This window comes from Trichechus manatus, unplaced genomic scaffold (genome assembly GCF_000243295.1).
Source record: "Trichechus manatus latirostris isolate Lorelei unplaced genomic scaffold, TriManLat1.0 scaffold00006, whole genome shotgun sequence".
Taxonomy (NCBI): domain Eukaryota; kingdom Metazoa; phylum Chordata; class Mammalia; order Sirenia; family Trichechidae; genus Trichechus; species Trichechus manatus.
Window position 1 is genome coordinate 25259175 of NW_004443942.1, and position 25328 is coordinate 25284502.

At 44.7% G+C, this 25328-nt stretch overlaps 1 protein-coding gene and 1 long non-coding RNA gene across 5 annotated transcripts in view; one reads left to right on the top strand and one right to left on the bottom strand.

The window, feature by feature from the left end:
- Nucleotides 1-10089, bottom strand: part of LMO2 (LIM domain only 2) — a 35060-nt gene extending 24971 nt beyond the window's left edge. The window contains exons 1-2 of one of the 2 annotated variants that reach the window (XM_004369777.2): nt 8640-10089; nt 1-97 (exon numbers count right to left, since the gene is read on the bottom strand). The gene's annotated coding sequence lies outside the window, so the exon portion shown is untranslated. The remainder of the gene's footprint in view (nt 98-8639) is intronic. The other variant, XM_023738224.1, reaches the window with a different exon arrangement.
- On the top strand, nt 54-25328 carry LOC111821878 (uncharacterized). 3 transcript variants are annotated; one of them, XR_002825217.1, is made up of 4 exons: nt 54-1586; nt 18502-18701; nt 24514-24742; nt 25267-25328. It is a non-coding gene; the product is annotated as an uncharacterized LOC111821878 (long non-coding RNA). The 3 variants fall into 3 exon arrangements; XR_002825218.1 differs by having other exon boundaries at nt 1043-1082; nt 1525-1586; nt 24514-25322; XR_002825216.1 differs by having other exon boundaries at nt 24514-25322.

The following is a 25328-nucleotide window of genomic DNA, read 5'->3' on the forward strand; positions in this document are numbered from 1 at the left end:
CTTACTTGCTTCTCTTCAAGTCCAGGTTGAAATATATCTTCTTTTCAGAACCGTGGTTCCTGAAAGAAAATGACAGGGAACCCTTCTGTTTAGGTAGCTAGAAGTAGAAAGGAAAGAGAAAAAAAAATCCTTTATCTTCAGTTAGAGAAATGTTTCCACAAGGTCCCTGATAAACTAGGGAAAAATGCCCCCGGGGCTTTCTGATAGGAGTGAGTGTCCTCGATAGTGCAGGCTGGGTGGGGCAGAAAGAGCTTTGGCATCAGGGCAAAGAGGTGGATTCTAACGGTTTCTTCTGTTTCTTCGCTGGTTGAAAAGGCTGCTTCCTGCCTGACTTTTTTTTTTAAGTCTTCATGTGCCAGCCCAGCTTGTAAATATGAAGGAGTGGCTCCCACTCCCAGTGTGTGGGGCTGGGGTATCAGAAGTCCTTATCCCTGCTGTTGTGGCCTCTTGGGCGGATGCTCCGTAGTCTGAGAAGGCGAGAGTTCTGCTTGTGCCTCACCATTTACAAATCTCACATCACTCTGAGTCTCAGAAAACCCCCACAAGTTAGATAGGCCAGGTAGCCAGGTTCCCATTTGATGTTAGGAAATGAGGCCAAAGCCCTTCCAAATCTCAAACCTGCCTGAACTAGAGAGTCACAGGACACTTGCTCTGGGACACAGGTCTTCTGGCTCACGAGAATGTCTTTTGCAAATTTGTTTTTCAAGAGGAAGAGCTTTATTAGGAAAAAGCCAACTCAGAGGCCATGTTACCTAGTAAGTGGCATCTGTTGGATTTGTCTTTTAAGTAATCAGACAAAAGACTACAATTAAGAATAGATGAACCTATCATTGCAAGTAATAACTATCTTTTATTAGGCACTTAGTACGTGCCAGGTAGAGGCCCTGGATGATGCAAACGGTTAACACACTCAGCTGCTAACTGAAAGGTTGGAGGTTTGCGTCTGCCCAGAGACCCCTCGGAAGAAAGGCCTGGAAATCGACTCAGAAAAATCAGCCACGGAAAACCCTATGGAGCATAGTTCTACTCTGACACACATGGGATCACTATTACTCAGAATCAACTCGACGCGACGGCAACTGGTATGTGCCAGTTATTTTATCTGTTTTGTCTTATTTAATCCTTATAACAACCTTCTGAGATCAGTAGTATTATTCCAGTTTTACAGATAAGGAAACTGAGGCTCAAAGAAGCTTAATAACTTTCCCAGGGTCACACAATTACATACAGATAGGAAATGGGATTTGAACCTAGGTCTTCTGACTCTGTGTCCTCTTACTCACTGTGCCAGTGCTTCCCAAACTTTCTACATTTGCTTATTAACAATACATATTCCTAGGCCCACACCAAATCTACTGGATCAAAATCTCTAGGGGCCTCAGAAAGTCTTTGTCTGAACATTCAATCTATAGTAGCCTTCTCCCCAGACACTAACACACCATTGTTTTATTTTCATCTTTGCACTTATCACTACTTGGTATTTTCTTATTTATATATTTGCTTATTGTCTTTCTTCCCCACTAGGTGACAAGTTCCAAAAGTGCAGGGACGAGACATTCAAAATTTTATCTCCAGAATACTGAACAGTAAGTACTTAATACATAGTTATTGAATAAATTAGTAGACGCTGTCCAAAGCACTGTGTTAAGAAGGATTCTGAGTCTGGGCCCAGGTTCTGGGTGGAAGAGAGGGTCATCATTGAATACTGGTGTCTCCCAAGGCTGTGGTGTGAGGAAATGTTGGCACGCACATCATCTATTTGACATGCCAGAGAGAGAAATGGAATCCCAAAAAAGTTAAATGCAAGATGACATAGCTACTCAGTGGGAGAACCAAATTCAAGGACCTTTATATCTTACTTGGGACATCAAAATGCACATATATGCAATGGAGAACAAATACGTGATCAACAGTGAGATACTGACCAAAAATGCAGTCAGAAGAATTCAGAGTGGGAGTAGGCATAGAAGGCTTCCTGAAGGAAGTATAAATTGAGTTGCCCCTTGATGGGTGACTACCTGGGGACTGCCTTTGTGTCAAGCCTTGTACTATGAGCTTTACATAGAGTATTTTGTTTGTCCCTTACAGCATCCTAATGAAGTATTACTATCATAATTTTATGGATGAGGAAACTGAGGCAAAGAAAGGCTAAGGAAATTGTTCCAGGTCACAGAGCTATTAAGGACTGCTTGTTGAAATTAACAGCCAGGTTCCTGTGATTTCAAAGCTGGTTTTCTTAACCAACCCAGTAAGCAGAGCAGGTGTGTCTGGCAGGCAGTAGCCCAAGTAAGGGTATGGGTGTGGGGTCAAGAGTTGTGTATGCATTTTGGGGTAGTGATGGAATGATGACAGGCTCAGGTTTCCTTTTGCTGGAATATTATTACAGTCCAACTCGGCTACTGGGTCTGCTCTTCTCTCCCATCGAAAGCCATTGGATGTCAAAATGCACCACACCTGAGCCAGTAACAGCAAGTCCTTCAATGGTCTGTTCCTCGCTCAGGCATAGGCAAAGTGAGGGGAGTCCCTTGGCGATGAGGTCCCCTGGCAAGAGGGTTCTGTGCTGTCTCGGCTGAGAGACAGCCTGGTCCTGGGGTCATAGATATAGGACAGTAGCCCACTGGAGGGAATTTTAAACAATGCCAGAAGTTGGGAGGGCATGGGGCAGACTCATTTCTTTAGTCTGTCCCAGCGTGGGGCGAGGGTGGGGCAGTAGATCAAAAGAGGAAGGGTTGGATGCCTTGCATGCAACTACTTGGGTGTAACAGAAGTGATTGGGGCTGGGGAGTCTGATGGTTTCTGCCCTGGCAGGTGTTAACAGTTTGGCCAAATGTTATTTTGCTAGGAGTTACTTTTTGCACCCAACTCAACTTGCCCCTGACATTTGATTCACCAAGTCAGAATTCTTACTAATATACTTGTGCATAGGCTGTACCTGCTTTTCATAGCCAGCTCTGTGTATAAAGTCCACCTGCTAGCAGGAAGGCCCCCTAGAACAAAGTACCCCAGGCTTCAGGGGACATTCAGGAGGAAAGGTCCTTGGGAGTTTGGGGCACCACATGTAAAATTTGAGTTATATAGTTAACTTTTAGGAGCCCTAGAGGTGCAACTACCTAGACCCACAGGAGAAAAAGACCTGGCAATCTGTTCCTGTCGAGTGGATTCTGACTCATAGAGACCCTATAGGACAGAGTAGAACTGTCCCACAGGGTTTCCGTGGCTGTAATCTTTAAGGAAGCAGACTGCCACATTTTTCTCCTGTAGAGCGGCTGGTAAGTTTGAATCACCAACCTTTCAGTTAGCAGCGAAGCACTTAACCACTGCTCCACCAGGGCTCCTTCCATAGAGATTACGGCCTAAAAAACCGTATGGGGCAGTTCTACTCTGTCTTATAGGGTCACTAGAAGTTGAAATCGACTCAGTGGTGCCTAACCACCGTTAACTTTTGATTTGGTGGTGCATCTTTTGGGCTATTTAGATTACTTTGCCTGCATTATTTATACACATATAAAAGAAAGTTCCCTTGAGGGCACATATTCCTCACTGGGCACCTAGCAAATCACCTGGAACTTGTCTATTATCTGCCAGTCTGGCAGATAAGGAAATTTTGTCCTTTGGGTAAAGCCCCAAGTGCTGGCGCTGTTTGTGTTATGTAGGCCAACAGAACCTTGGATATTTCTTCTGCTGTGTCAGCTATTTTTCCTTGTATAATCATATTGTGAGGAGTCCCTGGGTGGTAAAAACATTTCCTGTGTCCAGCAGCTAACTGAAAGGCTAGAGGTTCAAGTCCACCCAGAGGTGCCTCAGAAGAAAGGCCTGGCAATCTCCTTCCAAAAAAATCAGCCATTGAAAACCCTATGGAGCACAGTTCTACTCTGACACACATGGGGTTGCCATGATTCACAATCAACTCAACGGCAACTGGTTACTAATTAGTCATATTGTGAGCCCCTAATTCTACTCATCTGGCCCAAAATGCCCCTCTTATACCTAGGGCCATGGGTAGGAAGATGGCTCGTTGCCTCCAAATGGGGGCCACAATCAGTGGAGCCCAATCAGGGGGTAGTTGGAAATGGTCAGAGTGAGCAGTGTGCAGGTGAGGTTGCTAAGAGTGGGTCTAGGTAGTTGGGACATCAGAAGGGAGTTATCTGGGGAAGTGGCACAAATGAACTAGATTTCCTCCAGGGCTTCTAACTGCTCATTTAATATCTGGGCCAGTGGAAGGCTACGCCACCCATCATGTTACATAGGCCTAGGAACATACGAACATAGGCAAGTGTATTTGGACAGGTAAATGATCTAGACTCATGTGTCAAGGACATGATCATGTCAATTAATGTTCCATAAATCTGGCTCTGGAGAGGGTAAGGCAAGACCTAGGGGCTTAAACCAGTAGTGTTTGGTATTATAGGCCTGTTTCATGACCTGAAGGTCATCAGCAGGCAGGATGGGAATAAAGGGGTAGCCTTCTCATAGAAGCAGATAGTAGGCCCAACATTGTGTGATGTTCAGCCATTGGGATGTGGCCTTGGCTATAAGTATCTACAGATTAGCCTGGGAATAGCCTTAAGCAGTAGGCTTGTTTTGGGAGTTGTAGGAAGGGAAGTCATAGCAAAAGTGGGAACAGGGACTGTTTTCCTAGGGTGAGAGGACTAAAAGCAAGCGTAGTTGTGAAAGTGGGGTCTATTGTGCCTAAAGGGGAAAATGGGGGAGGAGAGGGAGTTAAAATTTTGGAGGTTGGAGTGGGGGTCCCCTGAGGGAAAGAACTCCATACTCTGGCAGGGGAAACCTTGGTAAATGATGTAGGTAACCAGGTAGTTCACCTCTGGGATGTGGTGGTTGGCTGGGCTGTGGTCATTGACTGGAATGCAGTGCTTGGCTCCCCAGACCAGTACAACTCTTGAGTCAGATCCATGTTACGGAGCATAGGTTGACATCCGGAAAGCTGTCCTAAAGATGTGCAAAGTGGGATGAGTGCCTGGGGGTGCATTTAGCCATGCTGGGCTGTCAATTGAGCACCATTACTATAGTAAAGTAGCCCAGGCCAGACTACAAATGCAGGACCACATTCTTTTTTGTTTATCCTGATGGCTGCTTGGGATAATGTCATATGCCTGGCCTGTGGTGTTACAGAGGAATAGTTGTACATTCCAAACAGATAGGGATAGCGCTGTGGGTGCAATATTGCCCAGGTGTCCTGGCACTGAGTAGGGGAGATTGTATTTCAGGCCCAGATCATCAGCCATATCAGGCATAGCCAGCTAGTGACAACTTAAAGGTTCCACAATAACATTTCTGGGCTTTTAGGCTCCACAGCAGCATTTGGGGTTGCCATTTATAATAATAGGGGGCATCTGAATCTTAGAGCTGTGAGTGGCTGCTGATGCTTCAGCATCAAATGATGGAGAATAGATAGCCTCAGGCAATAGAATATTGGTAGGTGTCCAACACCAATAGGGTATTAGTGTTGGAAACCAGGTTCTCTTTCACTTTTCTCCAAGATCCACATGGTGGTAGGTGTCAGTCCAGGTGCCAATACTTCTGTCTCCTGTGGGAAGATCTGGAACTAGCCAGCCTTCAAATCCATCATAACTGGAGTATGCTTTAGGTGGTCGTGGTGCTTCCTTTCCAGGCAGGGTAGTAGAGACGTATGTTAGAGGTTTTGCTGTTGACCAGCAGTCAGAGGCATAACTAAGGTACAGCAGGTAGGGCGCATGCCTAGAGCGCCACTTGAGGAGGGGCGCTAATGAGCAGTTTCTGTTGGTCATCACAGTTTCCATTACCAGCAGTGAGAGATCATTCAGCAATTTAAAACTAATTGCCATCAGTGCTATTTTCCATAGATAGGTCCCTGCCAGCAGGGTCCAGCTTATAATTCTTCCTTGGTCTGGGCACCAATTCTTTGTGGATTGTGCTCAAATTGACAAAGGTAGGGTTGGGGGAGCTTGAAACAGGCAGTTGGATGTGGAAATCCATGACTTGGAGCCTGGATCTCCTGTCAGAACCAGGAAAGGCAGAATGGGGGAGGGGTGTTGAGGGCATTTTGGTATGAGTGAGGGGCCCATCGGGACAGGTAGTGAGGAGCATAAGAGCAATAAAAGCCCACTTGGGAATCCACATGCCAATCTGTAGCTTTAACACTTTAAAAGGGTGGTTTTTAAGATGCTATAATAGAGTTTTATGAGACCAGCTGCTTGGGGCTGATACAATAGGCTGAAATTTCAGAGGATGTCTTGTTGGAGTGCCCAGGTCTGGGTGGCTTGGGCTATGAAATGGCTGCCCTGATAAGAATCAATAATGTCCAGGAGGCTGAATGGAATCAATATGGACTTGATAAGACCCATTATCATGGAATCTGAAGGAGCATGGCAGGAGGGATGAGCCAATAATAGACAAGTACATGTGTCCACCATGGTTGGACATACCAGGCAGTCCAGAGGACCTGGGGTAAGGGTCCATTATAATCAATTTGCCATTGGGAACACAATTGACTTCCTCAGTCATTCTGCTGGGAGTGACATATTGTGCCCAACTCTGGAACTTCTATCTGATTTGACAAAAGGGAAAAGTAAGGTTCAGGAAGGGTAAAAAACTTATCCAGACAGGACAGCTAAAACAAAACAAAACCTGTTGCCATCAAATTGATTCTGACTCACAGTGACCGCGTGTGTTACAGAGTAGGGCTTTCTTGGCTGTAGTCTTTACAAAAGCAGATCACCAGGCCTTGCTTTCATGGCACTGCTGGGTGGGTTCAAACCACCAACCTTAGGTTAGGAGACGAGTGCAAACCATTTGTGCCACTCAGGGACCTTAAGCAGGTGCCAAAGCCAGGATTCAAACCCAGAATGGTTTTACCACAAAGATTGTACTCTTTTTCGTTAGTGATGCAATACTCCCAAGGAGTTTTGGTCCTTTGTAACTGAGAAAATGGGTCTTTAATGTATAGAAATGGGGAAATTCTGTGGAAGAACAGGTTTGGGTGATGAGAGGGGAAGATGATATAATCGTTTTGGACTCTGCTCTTGTCTGAGTCCAGCTGGAGTTAAGAGTCCAGGGGTAGTATTTCTTGTGTACTTGAGTATTTCCTGTGTGCCAGGCACTGTGCTGGGCACTAAGGATTGAGAAACAACATGGTTCCCACCCTTGAGGAGCTCACCGTCTAAGGGTGATGATAGGAGGGCACACTTATCGAATTCAGGATGTGGTAGCTAGCCACCAGCCCAACTACAACACTGAGATGGGCACGCAGCCAGACTCTCCAGGCCAGGTACCTGCCACATAGCAGTGCCCCCAGTCCTGCTTGTTTAATCAACAGAGTCACTGAACACTTCCATTGTGCCAAACACTGTGGACATATTAGAGATACAGAAATGAGTCAGTCAAGGGCCTCTTCTCAGGAGCTCACAGAGGCAAGGAGGACAAAAATACTTCATTCACTTGATCACTCATTTGCCATCTAGAAATAGAGTGCTTACAGTGTGCCAAACACTCCTAGGATCTGGGTATAAAACAATTAACAAAGCAGACACTGTCCCTGCACTCAAGGAACTTACAACCTAGTGGTAAGTGATTATAATATTATTATTGTTACTAACAACAACAACAGCCAGCAAGGGCCGACTCAGTGCCAGCCACTGTCCAAGCACTTACATGATTTATTTCATTTATTCCCCACAGTGACGCTATTGTCACCCCGTATTACAGATGAGCAAGTTGAGCCTGCCGTCTCCCTAAAGTCTATAATGATTCTTTGGGAGCACAAAGGAGGGCATAACTAATTTTACCTGATAAAGTCAGGAAAGGTTTTACAGAAGATGCAATATTTCCAATGGAAACCTAAAGAACAATGGGTTTTCTCTAAACAGAAACACTGGGGCAAGAACTTTCCAGAATAATGAAAGTGGAATACCTTCTTCAAAGAGTAGTTGTGAGAAGTCAACAAAATATGTGAAACCCAAGCACAGTGCTTGGCATGGAGTAATACTCCCAATTGTTTTTTCCCCTTCATTGGTTCTGTGCAGTGAAAGGAAGTCGTGGCCACTTTCCCCCTCCATCTGCTTTGGGTTTTTAAAGACACCCTTCAAGTTATAACTTCCCTGGGAGCCAAGCCCTCTCCAGGGCACTTCTCTACGATCCTTGCTCTCAGTTCAGAATTGGAGTGTCTTTGGAAATGCCAGCGGGGGCAGTGGCCCCACATCCTCATTGCAGAAGGTGGTTGTGCAAACACACAAACACACACACATACACATACCACACACGCGGTTGCTGGGGGGAGATCGTGGTAAACACAAGCCTCTCTTCAGGATCAAAATAATTGAGTGGTCTCCCTTTGCGGCTGGTGTAGAGGAACAAATCAGATGGGTAAATTAGCAGTTCCCGAAGACACTAGCAAATGCTCGAAGCAGTGCCTGCCTCACTCTGGGGCCTCTCCAAGTCACAGCCTATGAATAGACACTTCCTCTCTGGAAGAGAGAAGCCAGAGTGCCCAGAACACCATGGGGGAAGCTTGAAGGCTCGCACTTCCTTCAGAATGGTTTTGTTTTTAAAGACAAATTTAATTACTGCTTCTTCCGGCTCCTTAAACAAGAAAAAAGTTCCCTCCCAATACTCCATTCATCAGAGAATTAATCGAGCCTACTCACCAGCAGATGATGTAATCCCGGTGGCTTCTTCAATCAGATCTAGGCTGCAGCCCCGCTGATGCCTTCTCTGCTAATTGCCCTGTTTTGCACCTGTTCCTTCTCGGGAGGCCCTAGCACCCTAGCGCCAAGTGTCTGTGCTGCCTCCTCTCCCTGGCAAGACACCCACAAGCCCTTGTGGACAGCAAAGCCGGCTCCAAGGCTGAGGGGGTGTTTCCTTCTCACATCTGCTCATGGCCAGTTGCTGTCCTCCGAGTGTGTGCAGGATTCGGGGGGCTGGGCCTTCAACTCTGGCTGTCTATCTGATAGGGTGGAGCCTTCGTCCTCACAGTGAGCTCTCTCAAGCCAGATGTGCTCTGTGTGGAACCCGAGGCCTTCAGGGGAGGTCTTCTGTGCAATATAGCTAGAGCTGCGTGGCTCAGATCCTAACTCAGACCCTCATCCTCTGGCTCGGAACTTGGAGAAGGCTTGCAATCTGCAGCTTTGAACCACTTCCAACAGACTCTCCTATTCCAAGAAGCTACCTTCGACCATGTTCACACGGAGCTCCCTCTTCTTCCTATGGATCCTCCTTTTGAACTTCTCCCCTGCACTGTTAACCAGTATTTACTTTCCCTCTTGCCCAGTGCAACGACAGAACAAACAGTTGCTGTTGAGTTGACCCTGACTCAGGGCGACCCCATGTGTGTCAGAGTAGAACTGTGCTCCACAGGGCTTTCAATGGCTGACTTTTTGGAAATAGATCTCCTCGAACTTCCAACCTTTCAGTTATCGGCCAAGCACATTAACTGTTTGCATCACCTAGGAACTCGCTGCTCAATGCAGGACTGTGCTATCCCCATCAAAGGGAGCTGCAGGTTGTTATAGAAAGCTCACACAGACCTGGATTTGAATCCTAGCTCTTCCACTTACTAGCTAGACATACTTAGATAAGGTACGCAGCCTCTCAGAGCCTCAGCACAGCACCTTCATTTGTAAAACAGGGATAGTAGTACTCACCTTGCAGGATTGGTGAGTGGATTAAATGAGATCATGCAAGGAAAGAGCTTGCACAAGTGCCAGTAGTCCGTTACACATGCAGGATTTTCTCACCCAGCATTAATTTCAGTCTATGGATTTGCTATCTCTTCATTAGATGGTGAATTCTAACTTGGCTCTTCTTTGGAGCACCTCAGGGCCTAGAGCAGTTACAGGCGTGCAGAAGTCACTCACAAGTACTTGGTTCTTTTTTGGTTCAATATAAGGAGTCTCCTGTCTCTCAGTTCTCTGTTGTCACCACAAAGCTTTATCAGCTGTTCTCCCAGCCCTGCTTTTTTGATCCTGGGCTCTGGAGCCACTACAAGCTCTCTTTTCCTTGTACTCCACCCCCTAATGAGCTCGCTGACTGCTAAAGCCTTGGTTTGCATGCTGTTGTTGCCATCCACACATTTCATACCCTGAAATGGCTGCTTCCTAATGCGGCAGTGTCTGTCACCTGTCTCCCCCCACCCCTCGCCCCCTACTCCCCACATGAGTCGTCTGTCTGCTGGGCCAGGCCCTAGCCCAGGGTGACAGCTCACCAGGCTACACCTCTGAGTCTCTTCCAAGCACTAGCAGCCCACCCTGGTCCAAAGGTATCACTTATAGCTGATCTCTGGCAGCACATCCTACCTTCCAATTAGAGCCTGTCAACACCCCGGCCATCACGGTTCCTGCAGCGGCTGACAACACTGGCGCTGCTGAGGCTGCTCTGGGAGAGTCAAGCAAAATGATTTCCATGGTGGTGATGGTGGTGGTGGGCACAAGAGTTGGAATCCAGTTGAATCTGCATCTAGTCCAGCCTTCTCATTTTGCAAGGAGGTATCTTGTTCCTCTGTGTATCTGCAGCACCAAGCGCGGTGCCTGGCACGTAGTAGGTACTCGGTAAGCGAACACATACGAGTTGAAAGTCCCAAGGACACACAACTAGCTAGTGGTTTCCCTTCCTCAGTGCCTGTTGATGTCTAGTTCACGTTTCCCTCTCTTGTACACGCCAACCAGAAAGTTAGCTCATGGCTAATCGTTCATGATCTTTCCTTTACTTCAGTGGTAGAAAGCAAATTTGCACCAGAAAAAAGACAGATGCCTGACCCCTTTGTTCCTGCCTCTTCAACTTTCTCTAAATCTTAGGGTCATGGCTAGGCTCTCTGAAATTCAAGGCCGTTTTCAGAAACTGGAGCTGATGAAGGCAGTATGACACAATCTAACATTTTTCTTATCTGGCAGTGTTGTCTGGTGGTTTGCACAGGGGCTCTGTAAGTCGGAAGTCTGGCTTTCTATTTCTGGGGCTTAAGGGAAACCATGTAACAACAGTCTTTGCAGCCCCGGTCACTCTTGCTTTCTGTTTTTCTTGTTCCCTGTAATAAGCCTGGACTGGAATAGGTTACCCGCAGCAGACAGTAGTTCAACCAGAAAAGGAAATGTACCACCCTTCTGCCCCAGCTTCAGCCTTGCTTGAGGATGTGAAGGTTAGTGGTACTCAGATGAAAGATAATCCAAAGAAATGGAAAGTGAGGGTAACGAGCAGGAGGAGAGTGGTTTGGGGCTTAGCATATGAAGATGTGGCAATGGCTTACTCAACCACATCAAACTAACCCTTTCTCCCACGTCACCTCATGAGCATGAAATCATGATGGGCTCTTAGAGGTGGGGAATTTCACTGGCTACGGAGCCCCCTGTGTGCCTGGAACAGGAGGTGGGAAGGAAGCTAGCCTTGCTTTTTACTCCAGGGAGCAAATCCAGAAATGAAGAAATGGGGAGGCTCTTTGATCTAAAGTAGAAAAAGGAAGGAAGCATGGGAGAAAGAAAAAAATAAAGTGGCAACAAATTTAATTGAATCAGAAAAGGGGGAGGAAAAAAAAAGAGGAGGGTATTAAGAGCAGATCTTCTGAAGGGCAGAGAACTATAATGACACAACTTTCTTTATTGCTGGGCCCTGGACAGTTTATATTGCAGCTTTGTAAAGGCCTCCTGAATGAGTATCTGTGTCAAACCAGCCTAACAATTCTCAAAGATAGGAGCGTAAATCTCTGAGGAATCCGACTGCATCCCAGACTTCAAAGTACATAGAGGTTTGAGAAGCCTTGAAATCGATAGAAATCTTTCAGTGTTTGATCAATTTAATGATCCCACTATCATTACTCAGGTTCTGGGGCTCTATCTAGAAAGAACAGGGCAAGTTGGGGAAAATAGTCATTTAGCATGCCATTTCCTTCCTCATTTCTACTCTACTGATCTTTAGGTCTCAATTCCTGCTACTGTAGTTGTTGTTTTACCAACCAGGAAGCTGTGAGGCCTTTTGGGTTATCTTTAGAGTGACACCCTGCAGAAGGTTTGAGGCTGAGTCTTGGACTGGGTGATCAGATGGCATTTGCCTCAGGCTAACTGAAGTTTTGGGATAATGTTTTCTCTGTACAAGGATTGTGCAAACAGTATGCTCCCCGGGTTAATTGTATGTGCACTATGCAGTCTCAGAAGATGGTGGGAATCTGGCATTTTATGAGACCCCTGTGGTGATAGCACAGAGAAGGCCAGCTGTAATTATAAGATTTGGGATGCCTTAAAGAAAAAAATAGTCTCTCTGGAGGGGCAACACTAAGAAAAAGAACACTAACTTTGTGGGTAGAAAAACCTGGGTTTGAATTCTAGCTCAGTCCCTTACTTGGTCAAGCCACTTACTCTCTTCACCTCTGCTTTTCATCTATACATGGAGGTTGTAAATCCTGTCAAGGCTGTTTCAAGAATTTAATAAGATATATAATACGTAATTAAATTTAATGAAATATATAATATATATAAATTTCATAAAATATTCCAGATGCTGTTGAGTTGATTGTGACTCATGGAGACTGCAAGTGTGTCCGAGAAGAACTGTACTTCATAGGGTTTTCAATGGCTGAGTTTTTAGAAGTAGATTGCCAGGCTGTTCTTCTGAGGCACCTCTGGGTAGACAAACCGCCAACTTTTGGGTAGTAGCTGAGTTCTTAACTGTTTGCACCACCCAGGGACTTCTTAATAAAATATACAATATAGAATATACAATCTATTATATATTATTATTATATAATATATATAATTAGTATAATTGCTGGCACATAATAAGCACTCAGTAAGTTGTAATTTATTGCTCCTCTGTCCCAAAATGCATTCTGGGGCTTAATTTTTCAACATTAAAAAGATATTTCCACTATGGAGATTTCTCTCCAGCCAGTTGATGTTTACAGAGAGAAAGCTTTCAACTAGCAAAGGAGATCAAGGTAGCAGAGCACATTTCAGGGAGGATGGCCAAGACCAGCAATGACCTCTTATCAAGTGGAGACTAGCAAATGCTATACAAGAACCCCACACCACTCTAGCAGGCAACAGCGAAGCACATGCCAAATTCTTTCCAATGCGTTATAATCTTACGTAATAGACGAGGTAGTTTAAGCTGGGTCCAGACATTCTGAACCAATCTGGAGGGCCTGTGGGGAAGCCTCTCAACCCTAGGACCTAATTACCTGCAGGACCAAGTTTCTTCTCAAGACAACTTGTCCCAAGGAGAGGCAAAGTTGAGGGACATTTGTTTCATCCCCAAGGACATTGGACAACAGTGAAGTGAGGGCAGAGGCGTTTCTGAGGATGGCTCTGGGGCTCCCAGTAGAGTCCTAGAGCAAGAGTGCTGTAACAAGAGAGGCAGTGAAAACGGAATCAAAGGCTTCTCTGAAATACTGTTGGACAGCAATACACAAGGCATTGGTGCCAGCTGCTTGGCTGTGAGCAAAGATGGCACTGGTGGCTTCAGAAGACAGTCCCTACAGGGCCAGTTTCAGTCTTCTTGGCTTTGGAAAGCAGCACTAGGTTTTGAGGTCATTCACTGATTCATTCATTCGTTCATCACATTTATTGAATGCCTATTATGTGCCAGGTTAGGCATCAGTGCCTATGATTCATAAATCAGTGCCCTCAATACATGTGAGCCACAAGAAACATACCTGAAGATTTGCTCCCAAAACGATCTGAGGGGAATCTGATGGGTCTGGAGTCTCCACAGAGCCAGAGCCGGGAGATCCTGCACGGGGACTGCCCCTGAGACCTTTTTCTATCTGCAGGCTGGTGAAGTCATGGGTTTTATATAAATGCTCATCTGTAAAATGAATTGGCTCAACAAAATCTCTAAGATCTATATTGTATTTAAACATCTCCAAACTGAAACTCTACGTCCTTATAAAAAGCACTAATGAAGTATGAACCGAACTTATAAACAGCACCTTATGTGACTTTGTGATCCAGCTTGACAGATTTGGAATATCAGCTTCTGAAATGATCGGCATCTCTCATTCCTCCTCTTTACCCCTCTGTGTGTTAGGATCAGACACTACTTAGCCCCAGCCCATTGCTGCCATGTGGGTCTCCAGGCCCAGAAATGATAGCTAATCTGCATTTCAAAGTGAATTCTTCTAGTTTTTAAGGACAGGCAACTAATTTAACAATATTTTTAAAACTCTGTCTGGGCCAACACTGTCGACTTAAAATAAGTAAATAAATAAACAAGCTGAATTCAACCAAAGGCCACCAGTTTGCAACCTCTGGCTGCGTTTTATGATTGGAACTGGATTGAGTCAGGAGGACTGAGCTCCGGTCATACCTGCCTCTGATATCTGCGTGGCCCTGAGCAGGCCATCAAACTTCTGTGGGATCCTGGTGTATGTTCTGCTGTGTATATTCTCCACAACAATAAAAATTAAATAAATTATAAATATACAAAAAAAAAATCTTCTGTGGGACCCAAGTTTCCTCATTTTACAATGAGATTTTAGAATTCAGTATTCCTTCCAACTCTGACAGCCTGTAATTATGTTTTAGAGCAAGTACCTCATGAAAGGATATGTCAGCTCATGAATATCTCACTGTTTTTGCACAAGACTGGAAAGTGTGTCCATGTCGTTTTAGTTGGGAGGGGCGTTCTGTAGGAGTATAATTGTTTACTTTTCCTCTTCCCATTTGCATTAGAATCAACTGTTAAATAGATAAAGAAGCCAAGTCAGAATTAAACTATGCTGTTAGCTTTATTGCTAGTAAAGCTGAATGATGATTGCGCTTTCAACCTGTGACCAAAGTAGGGGACCCTTATTACCTTCTCCCAGGTTTAGGCCAAGGGACCTCCTTGTGGACGGAGTTAGGGCTGCAGATCAGAACCTTATGCCAATAGCCATACCAAGGATCTGGCCTCCTTAACTTGTGGGAGAATTGCTGCCTCAGTGCCCAAGAGGGTTCATCTGGGCCATGACCCAGGTATGCTCACCTGTCACAGCAGCTCCAGGAAGCAGGAGCAGAGAGGAAAGCTGACTCCATCTGCAGGCAGACCACTGAGACACAGAAACTTTAGAGGAAGCAGGGCTGTTGCTAGCCCATATGATGCTTTGTAAGAATTAGAAAAAGCTGCCCCTTCCTCTAGGTAGGGTGCTCAATTTGCACCAGTTGTATTTTAGTCCCAACTTACCCTCTTGGCTGCACAAACACAGCATCAGCCTGGGTGGGAGCTTCTGTTTTATGAACTGACGGTACACTGCAAGGTGCAGGCCTTGAGGGCTCCCTCTTAATATTGGAAGTCATTGTAATACATACGTTTCATGGCTGTGTTATCCAATATGGTAGCCACTGGCCACAAGTGGCTTTTTAAATTTATATTTAAATTAATTAAAATTAAGTAAAAATCAGTTCCTTAGGCATACTAGCTTCATTTTAAGTGCTCAATAGCCACATGTGGCCAGTGGCTACCATATTGGACAGTGGGGATATAGAACATTTCCATTATCCCTCAATATCATTTTGGACAGCATTGTTCAATGAGCTCACTTTCAGTTATATTAGTCACTTCTAAAGTCCTGGCAATCTGCTTCTATTAAGATTGTTGATGTTGTTGTTAGGTGCCCCGTAGAGTCTGTTCCAACTCATAGTGACCCTATGTACAACAGAACGAAACACTGCCCAGTCCTGTGCCATCCTCACAATCATTGCTATGCTTGAGCCCATCATCGCAGCCACTATGTCAATCCATCTCCATAAGGGTCTTCCTCTCTTTACTGACCCTCTACTTTACCAAGCATGATGTCCTTTTCTAGGGACTGGTCCCTCCTGATAACATGTCCAAAGTACATGAGACAAAGTCTCGCCATCCTCGCTTCTAAGGAGCATTCTGGCTGTACTTCTTCCAAGACAGATTTGTTTGTTCTTATGGAAGTCCATGGTATATTCAATATTCTTCACCAACACTATAATTCGAAGACGTCAATTCTTCTTTGGTCTTATTCATTGCCCAGCTTTCTCATGTGGCGATACCATGGCTTGGGCCAGGCGCACCTTAGTCTTCAAACTGATATCTTTGCTTTTCAACATTTTCAAGAGGTCTTTTGCAGCAGATTTGCCCACTGCAATATGTCATTTGACTTCTTGACTGATGCCTCCGTGGGCATTGATTGTGGATCCAAGTAAAATGAAATCCTTGACAACTTCGATCTTTTCTCTGTTTATCATGATGTTGCCTATTGGTCCAGTTGTGAGGATTTTTGTTTTCTTTATGTTGTGGTGTAATCTATATTGAAGGCCGTAGTTTTTGATCTTCATCAGTAAGTCCTTCAAATCCTCTTCGATTTCTGCAAGCAAGGTTGTATTATCTGCTTACTGCAAGTTCTCAATGAGTCTCCCTCAAGTCCTGATGCCCTGTTCTTCTTCATATAGTCCAGTTTCTTGGATTATTTGCTCAGCAGACAGATTGAATAAATATGGTGAAGGGAAGGGATGCAACCATGATGCACACCTTTCCTGATTTTAAAACACAGAGTATCCCCTTGTTCTGTTCTAACAACTGACTCTTGGTCTACGTACAGGTTCTGCATGAGCACAGTTAAGCATTCTGGAATTCTCATTCTTTGCAATGATATCTATAATGTGTTATGATCCACACACTCGAATGCCTTTGCATAGTCAGTAAAACACAGGTAAACATCTTTCTGGTATTCTCTGCATTCAGCCAAGATCTATCTGACATCAGCAATGATATCCCTGGTTCCACATCCTCTTCTGAATCTGGCTTGAATTTCTGGCAATTGCCTGTCGATGTACTGCGCAACAACTTTTGAATTATCTTCAGTAAAATTTTACTTGCATGTGATGTTACTGATATTGTTTGATAATTTCCACATTCTGTTGGGTTACCTTTCTTTGGAATGGGCACAAATATGCATCGGTTGGCCAGATAGCTCTCTTCCAAGTTTCTTGGTATAGTCGAGTGAACACCTCCAGTACTGCATCCGTTTGTTGAAACATCTCAGTTGGTATTCTGTCAATTCCTGGAGGCATGTTTTTCGCCAGTGCCTTCTTTGCAGCTTGGACTTCTTCCTTCAGTACCATTGTTTCTGGATCATATGCTATCTTCTGAAATGATTGAACATCAACCAATTCTTTTTGGCGCAGTCACTGTACGTATTCCTTCCATCTTCTTTTGATGCTTCCTGTGTTGTTCAATATTTTACCCACAGAATCCTTCAATATTGCAACTTGTTAGGGATTGTATTGTGTCGCCAAAAATGTGTGTCAACTTAGCTAGGCCATGAATCCCAGTATTGTGTGGTTGTCCACCATTTTGTGATCTGTTGTGATTATCCTATGTGTTGTAAATCCTAACCTCTATGATGTTAATGAGGCAGGATTAAAGGCAGTTATGCTAATGAGGAAGGACTCAATCTACAGGATTAGGTTGTATCTTTAGTCAATCTCTTTTGGGATATAAAAGAGAGAAATGAGCATAAAGGGTGGGGCCCTCATCACCACTGAGCAAGGAGAGCAAGGAGTGAGTGTGTCCTTTGGACCCAGGGTCCCTGTGCTAAGAAGCTCCTAGTCCAGGGGAAGATTGATGACAAGAACCTTCCCCCAGAGCTGACACAGAAAGAAAGCCTTCCCCTGGAGCTGGCACTCTGACTTTAGATTCCTAGTCTCCTATACTGTGAGAGAATAAATTTCTGTTTGTTAAAGCCATCCACTTGTGATATTCCTGTTATAGCAGCACTATTTCTTTCAGCTTGAGAAATGCTGAGAATATTCTTCCCTTTTGGTTTTCTCACTCCAGGTCTTTACGTGTTTTATTATAACACTTTACTCTGTCTTCTTGAGCTGTGCATTAAGATGATAGACAAGAAAACTCTACGGAGCAGTTCTACTTATAACGCACGGAGTCGCCATCACTTGGAATCAACTTGATGACAACTACCAACAATAACAAAGTTTTGTCCAACTTACGTTTATCCCCTCCTGCCACTCCCCATCATGGACCATATTCTCTAGCCCCTCAGACCACTCAGGGGATTCCCAGTATTCTGGGTCATTTCCTGTCTCCATACTTTTGTTCATGCTACTCCCTCTTCCTAAAATGCCCTTCCTGTATGGATAACTTCCCATCTACTGAAATACTGCTCACTCTTCAAGGCCTAGATCAAACGACAACTTCCGCCCTCGGTGGACACTGCTTTCTCCTGAGAGCCCCCAAAGCTGCCCAATCATCCACCATAACACTTTTCGCACTGATTCTAGTGTGGTGTTTGCCTGTCTTGCTCCCCTGCTCACTGTGTGCCCTTGAGGGCAGGCACCTGTCTCATTCATCTCTGTGACTTTAGGGCCTGTGTAAGAAAGACTCCCAAAGGTGAGTGTCTGGAAGGAAAGTTTCTTGAACACTACCATTAAGCCTCTGTGTGGGACAATTGTTTAATAATACTTACAGTTCCAATGGCTGGAGCTCTGTCTGGTGTTTTACATTCATCTTCTCTGATCTTCAGAGCGTTGCGTGATGGGTGCTTTCCCTTCCAATTTACAGATGAGAAACTGAGGCTCAGGGATGTGCAGTCATCCAAGGTGACCCAGCTAGAAAATGGCAAAGTGATGCTTCAACAGACATCTCCCTGACTCCAGAGCTGGGAAGCCTCTCGTTTGAGTGGATGGTCTGTGCACCCAGCCTGGCAGACCTGCATTTGCTTCCTTTGGACGGGATCTAGGACAAGGAGCTCCAGCTAAGCAGTGAGTTCAGGACAGCTGCCCTTTGGCACATGGACAAACACCCTCCCTGGAGGGGACATCAAGGTGGGAGGCCAGGGCTGGAGAGAGGACCTGTCTCTGGGAAGGCTTCATGGGCTTCATTCCTCTGAACAGGGCTTGGCCAGCCCAGGGGCTCTCATCTTTCTCTCGGTTTGTGGCATTGACTAAGCCTAGTCTCTGTGTTAAGACCAGCCTGACAACCTGTTCCCAACTCTTGATGATGCTCCTCTTTTGGTTTGGCATTTTCCACCTGGGACTGTCCTTTTCCTCCCCAACTCATTGTCTGTTGCTTCTTGTTAACTTTGGCACAGCAGAAAAGCAAGTTTGACTACCTGGCTGAGAACCAAAAACACATCGCCAATGAGTTGAATTCTGACTCACAGCAACCCTATGGGACAGAATAGAACTGCCCCCATAGGGTTTCCAAGGCTGTAATCTTTACAGAAGCAGGCTGCCACATCTTTCTCCCACAGAGCAGCTGGTGGATTCAAGCCAGCAACCTTTTGGTTAGCAGCTGAGTGCTTAACCACTGCACCACCAGGGCTCCTTTCCCTGGCTGAGAGAGGGCATGAATTCCCTGACTTTCTCTTTTGTCTCAGCTTCAGGTCAGATGCTCTATCTCTCCTCTGTCCTCAGAGGCACCATTTCCATAGCAAGGCTAGGTGATCTGGGCAGTTTTATGATGACATAAAAAAAAAATATTTCCTTCCTGCAAGAGGCTTTTAACTTGAGTGTCATAACTAACTCTGAGTGCCTTATTACTGAAACTCTTCCTGCCTAGGGAGAGACATTTTGTACTCAAAACTCGTTACAAAGAGTGGTCAAACTGGGGAAAGAAGCCCAAGTCATCAGGCACAGCTTGTCGCCCCAGGTTCCCTCCTGGCACAGGTTGTTCAGGGGCAGTGCTGAGGGGCAACGATTGTAAATGTCATAGCACAAGTCCCTGACCTCCCACTATGCTTGCCTGTTTTCTCTTTGCTGCCCTTGTCCCCCTTTTCTTCTAATTTGCTTTTTTGTTGCTTCCCATGTTCTCTTATCCCTGTATATACTTTAAATCTCCCAATGAGTCCCCCAGCCTTGCGTGACCCCATGGCGGCATTCAGCTGAGGAAATATTTTGAAGTGGTCTCTGAGCCCCAGCAGACCACCTCTGTCCCTTCACTCCCAACCCACAGTGAACTTCTCTGCTTAATGCTTTGAGGTTTAGAGTCTACAAGTACAAAGGACCTGGACTGTGAGCCGAGATACACACAGGAAGAAAGAGACACCTGTACTTAAGGAGCCAGGTCACTTGCCTCCTGGAAGATCACCTTTCTCTCTGGCCGTGCCTTGCTCACCTTGGCGCCGGCCGTGGCAACCTGATTCTGAGCACTTGTGCTCTGACTGTCTCCCTGTTTGTGGCATTGGCTGAGCCTAATCTCTGTGTGAGGTCAAGCATGACAACCTGTTCCCAATTCCTGATGATGCTTTTCCTTTGTTTTGGCATTTTCCACCTGGGACTGTCCCCCAACTCTGCGTAAGCCCTTTATAAGACCTGAGCCTCTTCTTCTAAAACTAAGCACTATAATGTAGAGGTTAAGAACACAGCCCCATCTGGTAAAGATTTAATATCCAGAATATATAACAAACTTCAATAACTCAACAATAAAAAGACAAAGAACCCAATTAAAAAATGGGCAAAGGATTGAACAGACATTGCGTCAAAGAAAATATACCAATGACCAATAAGCATATGAAAAGATGTTCATTAGTCGTTAGGTAAATGCAAATCCAACCACAACGAGATGCCACTTCACCTCCACTGCTGTGTTGTTAGGTGCCATCCAGTCGATTTACAACTCATAGCAACCCCATGTGGCAGGGTAGAATGGCCCCATAGGATTTTCTAGGTTATAATCTTTATGGGAGCAGATCCCCAGGCCTTTCTCCCACAGAAGCACTGGGTGGGTTCCAGCTGCCAACCTTTAGGTTAACAGCCAAGCGCTTAATTGTTGGGCCACCAGGGCTCCTTTCACCTCCACTAGGGTGGCTATTATCAGAAAACCTGAAAACAACGGTAAGGATGTGGAGAAATTGGGACCCTCATTCATTGCTGCTGGGAATGTGAAATGGTATAGCCACTGTGGAAAAGTCTGGCAGTTCCTAAAAAAGGTTTAACATAAAATTGCCATCAATTCCACTCCTGGGTATATGCCCAAAAGACTTGAAAACAGGGACACAAACACAAATATTCACTGCAGCACTATTCACAATAGCCAAAAGTTGGAAACAACCCAAATGTCCATCAACAGAAGGTGGTATATATATGCAATGGAATATTATTCAGCCATAAAGAGAAATGAAGTTGTGATATATGCTATGGCATGGATGAACCTTGAAAACATTATGCAGAGTGAAATAAATCAGAGACAAAAGGACAAATATTATATGATCCCACTTATATGAAATACCTGGAATAGGTAAGTGTATAGAGACCAAAGTTTATTAGTGATTACCAGGGGCAGGAGCGAAGGGAAAGGGGAGTTACTGCTTAAGGGACACTGCGTTTCTATTAAGGGTGATGAAAACAATTGGAAACAGAAGTTCAGTGTCTTCTAAGCAACGAGTACCCCTTTTCCCCTCCCTCCTGTCCACCCCTGGTAACTACTAATAAACTTTGTCTCCGTACAATTGCCTATTCTAGATATTTCATATAAGTGGCTCATACAATATCTGTCCTTTCGTGACTGACTTATTTCACTTCGCATAATGTTTTCAAGGTTCATCCATGTTCTAGCATGCATCAGTACATCATTTCTCTTTATGACTGAATAATTTTCCATTGTATGTATCTCTTAGTTTCTAGTGCTGCTATTACAGAAATACCACAAGTGAATCGCTTTAACAAACAAAAATTTATTCTCTCACAGTTTAGGAGGCTACAAATCCAAACCCAGGGTGTCGGCTCCAGGATAAGGCTTTCTTTCTCTGTCAGCTCTGGAGGAAGGTCCTTATCATCAATCTTCCCCGGTCTAGGAGCTTCTCAGTGCAGAGACCCTGGGTCCAAAAAGATGCACTCCGCTCCTGGCTCTTCTTAATTGGTGGTAACAAGGTCCCTATCCTCTCTGCTCACTTCTCTCTTTTATATCTCAAGAGAGATTCATTCAAGATACAACCTAACCCTGTAGATTAAGTCCTGCCTCATTAACATAACTGCCTCTAATCCTGCCTCATTAACATCATGTTGTTGTTATTAGGTGCCATTGAGTCGGTTCCAACTCATAGTGACCTTATAGGACAGAGTAGAACTGCCCATAGGGTTTCCAAGGAGTGGCTGGTAGGTTTGAACTGCTGACATTTTGGTTAGCAGCAGAGCTCTTAATCACTATGCCACCAGGGACCCTGTTAACATCATAGAAGTTAGGATTTACTACACATGGGATTATCAGATCAGATCACAAAATGGTGGACGACCACACAATACCGGGAATCATGGCCTAGCCAAGTTGACACATATTTTGGGGGACACAATTCAATCCATGACAACGTATGTGCCACATTTTGTTTATCCATTCATCTGTTGATGGACATTAGGCTGTTTCCACCTTTTGACTATTGTGAATAATGCTGAAATGAACATTGGTGTACCCAGATGGGAATTTATTTGATCCTCCTAATAGCCCTGTGAAAGCAGTGCCAGGTTGTCATCATCCCCAGCACCCAGTAAGGTGACAAGTTTCATACTCGAAGGTGAGTGTAGTACTAGAACCAGCACCCAGTTCGTCTGCCTTCGGCTAAGCCATCTCCTGAAGGATTGCTGCCTTGTTAATCTCAGATAATGCCCCTATCCCCACCCCTTACTCCTGTTTTCTATTCCAACTCAGAAACAGGAAAAATAGACAAAAGACAAAAGATTAAGCTCAAGGCGCACCTCTTTTCCAGAGTCTGTATCCAACCTTCAGAACAAGTACCCTAGCAGTAGGTGAGTAATTTGCTTACTCATCTTCCTGCCTACCTTATTTATCAATAAGAAATTTGTGTGAATTTTCCTCCTTGTAAGCCAAGAGGCTTTCTACTCTGACAGGCTGCTTCTTACAGAAAGCTTCCCCTTGAAATATTTAGAACCATATTTTGAATATAACAGAACAAGGTTTTGATTTGTTTTTAAGATTATATAGTGGTTTCCTCACTTCTATAATTACAGTAGAAATCACTACTTGTTGGCACTGCATCACCAGGGACTAAAGATAGAAACTGCGTTGATTGCCACATACTGATCCAAATAAAAAAGGCTCACAAATGAACCCTGAACCACGAAGTCCAGTGCAGCGTGTATAACTGTCTTAGGTGTAGCAGCTGCCACAGAAAGTTTCCCTGATTTGTGAGGATAAAAATAAAGCATTTTCCTGTGGACTATTGCTAACTGCACATTTTTTCCATAGCCAGATTTGTGCTGACCCCAGGGGTGAACCTTTGGAGAGCATGATTCTCACTAGCAGTTCCCATGATGCTATCAATCCCACTGCAGGACCAACAATTAAATATAACAATAAGAAAGCCGTTATTCATTCAGGCCTCCCTTCCTGCTCTTAAATTCATAGAACTCCCTGCCACCTGAACAGTTGTTGGTGTGTGTTTCTGTGTGTGCGTGCTTGAAATAACCCGATTAAAATTATGTATAAAATACACAAGTGAAAAACTCTGAAAGGAAGAACATGAAAATAATAAAAGCAGCTATATAAGAGGGGTGATAGTAATAGAAGATGTGTCTTTTACTTTATTCTTTTTTTTCTAAAATAACCGTATTGTGATTTAATTACTTTAATAATTAAAATTAATATCAACAATTTTAAATTAATTCAGCATAGAACATATTAAGTACTTTTCTATCCCTTCATTGTTTATTGAGTGCCTACTGCTTGCCACGGTGACCCCATGTGTGTCAGAGTAGAACCGTACTCCATCGTGTTTGCGATGGCTGATTTTTCAGAAGTTGTTGATCACCTGGCCTTTCTTCCAAGGAGCCTCTGGGTGGACTTGAACCTCCAACCTTTAGATTAGCAGCTGAGCATGTTAAACATTTGCACCACTCATGGGGTCACCACGAGTTGTAATTCACTTGGTGGCAACTGGTGTTGGGTGGTATACTGTGTGCTTGGCCCTGTTCTAAGTACTAAGGATACATGGTAAATAAGACATACACAGGTCCTTCTTTCATGGAGTTTCTAGTCAATAAACAAGTAATTGTATAGATTTATTAACTACTGTATACAACAAATATTAATGAGCACCTATTATGTGCCAGAAATGGTTCTAGGCACTGAGGATCAGCAGTGAACAAAACAGGCAAACACCTTTGCCTTCATGGAGCTTACATTCTAGTGAACTTAGATAGTGATTTATTTCCAATTAGGATGCATATCATGAAGGAAAAGTACAGGGGACTTGACCACATCTGAAAGGTCAGGGGCAACCTCCCCAAGTAAGCAATATAGTTTTAAGTACCTCAAATAAAACAGGGCTTTGTTTTGCTCTCCAGGATGGAGAGAGTCTCCCCGGACATAGCTAAATTTTGGTGGAGGTCTGCCCCTCAGTTCCATCTGCTGTAGAGTGTAACCTGGTACCAGAACTGCCCAAGGCAACGTACGGCCTCCAGGCGGTGGGCTGGCAATGAGTAGGGGGGTTGGAACCAAGTTTCCATTTGTAGTCCCCACCCATTTTTGGCCCCAGTGCATAGTGTATGGGAAGTCCCGACAATAGAAAAAGCAAGGCACGCAGTGCAGACAGTAACTAATGCACCTTCCTTCTGCTGACAGGAAAACTGGAGCAGAAAAGACATAACTCCAGCCTGAGCCAGAGCCAGAGGGCCCCTGCATCTCTGGCCAGGAGAAAGCAACTGCTCCGTTTCTGGTCTGCCCCTTAGACTGCAGAGCTCCGAGTCACCAGCCTGAACCACTTATGCACATCACACCCAGGTCAACTTGGAAATGGCTGAAAGTACTTAAATGGAATTTTCAACCTTTGTCCCCAGCCCCAAAACCACGGGTAAGTATTTAGGACCGTGTTGTATCGATCATGCGTCCCACTGGCACCGGGCAAAACGCTTCAAAGCAAGTCAAGTTTCCCTTGACAAGGGAAGTCATTCTCCTAATCCTCTCTCGCTGGACAATCAGGTTGACAAAAACCATTAAGTTTTCTGAGATTAGAAATCCACTGTCAGAGGGAGCTGTGTATAGAGTTTTCCACTCCATTACACCCAGGACAATAACCAGAGGCCGAGTGACAGGAAAAGGCCAGGGCTTTTTAAAGTTCCTGTGTCTTTGGGTGGAGGAAAATAAATCAACAAGTACCTACTTTTTGCCAGACGCGGGGTATATATTACCTCATTAATCAACCCAACAGTCTATGAGGTGGGCTCTATTTGTTGCATTTTACAGAAGAATAAGATGGGACTCAGAGGGATTGTGTCACCATCGAAGATCACACAGCTAGTTAGTGTGAACTGGGGTTGAGAATCAGAGTCACCAGGCCCCAGGGGTCATTAAAGCTAATGATCGATTTTCTTCTAGGCGGTTGTTGTTTATAGAGGAACGACACGCTGCCCGGACTCACCATCCCCATGATAAGTTGC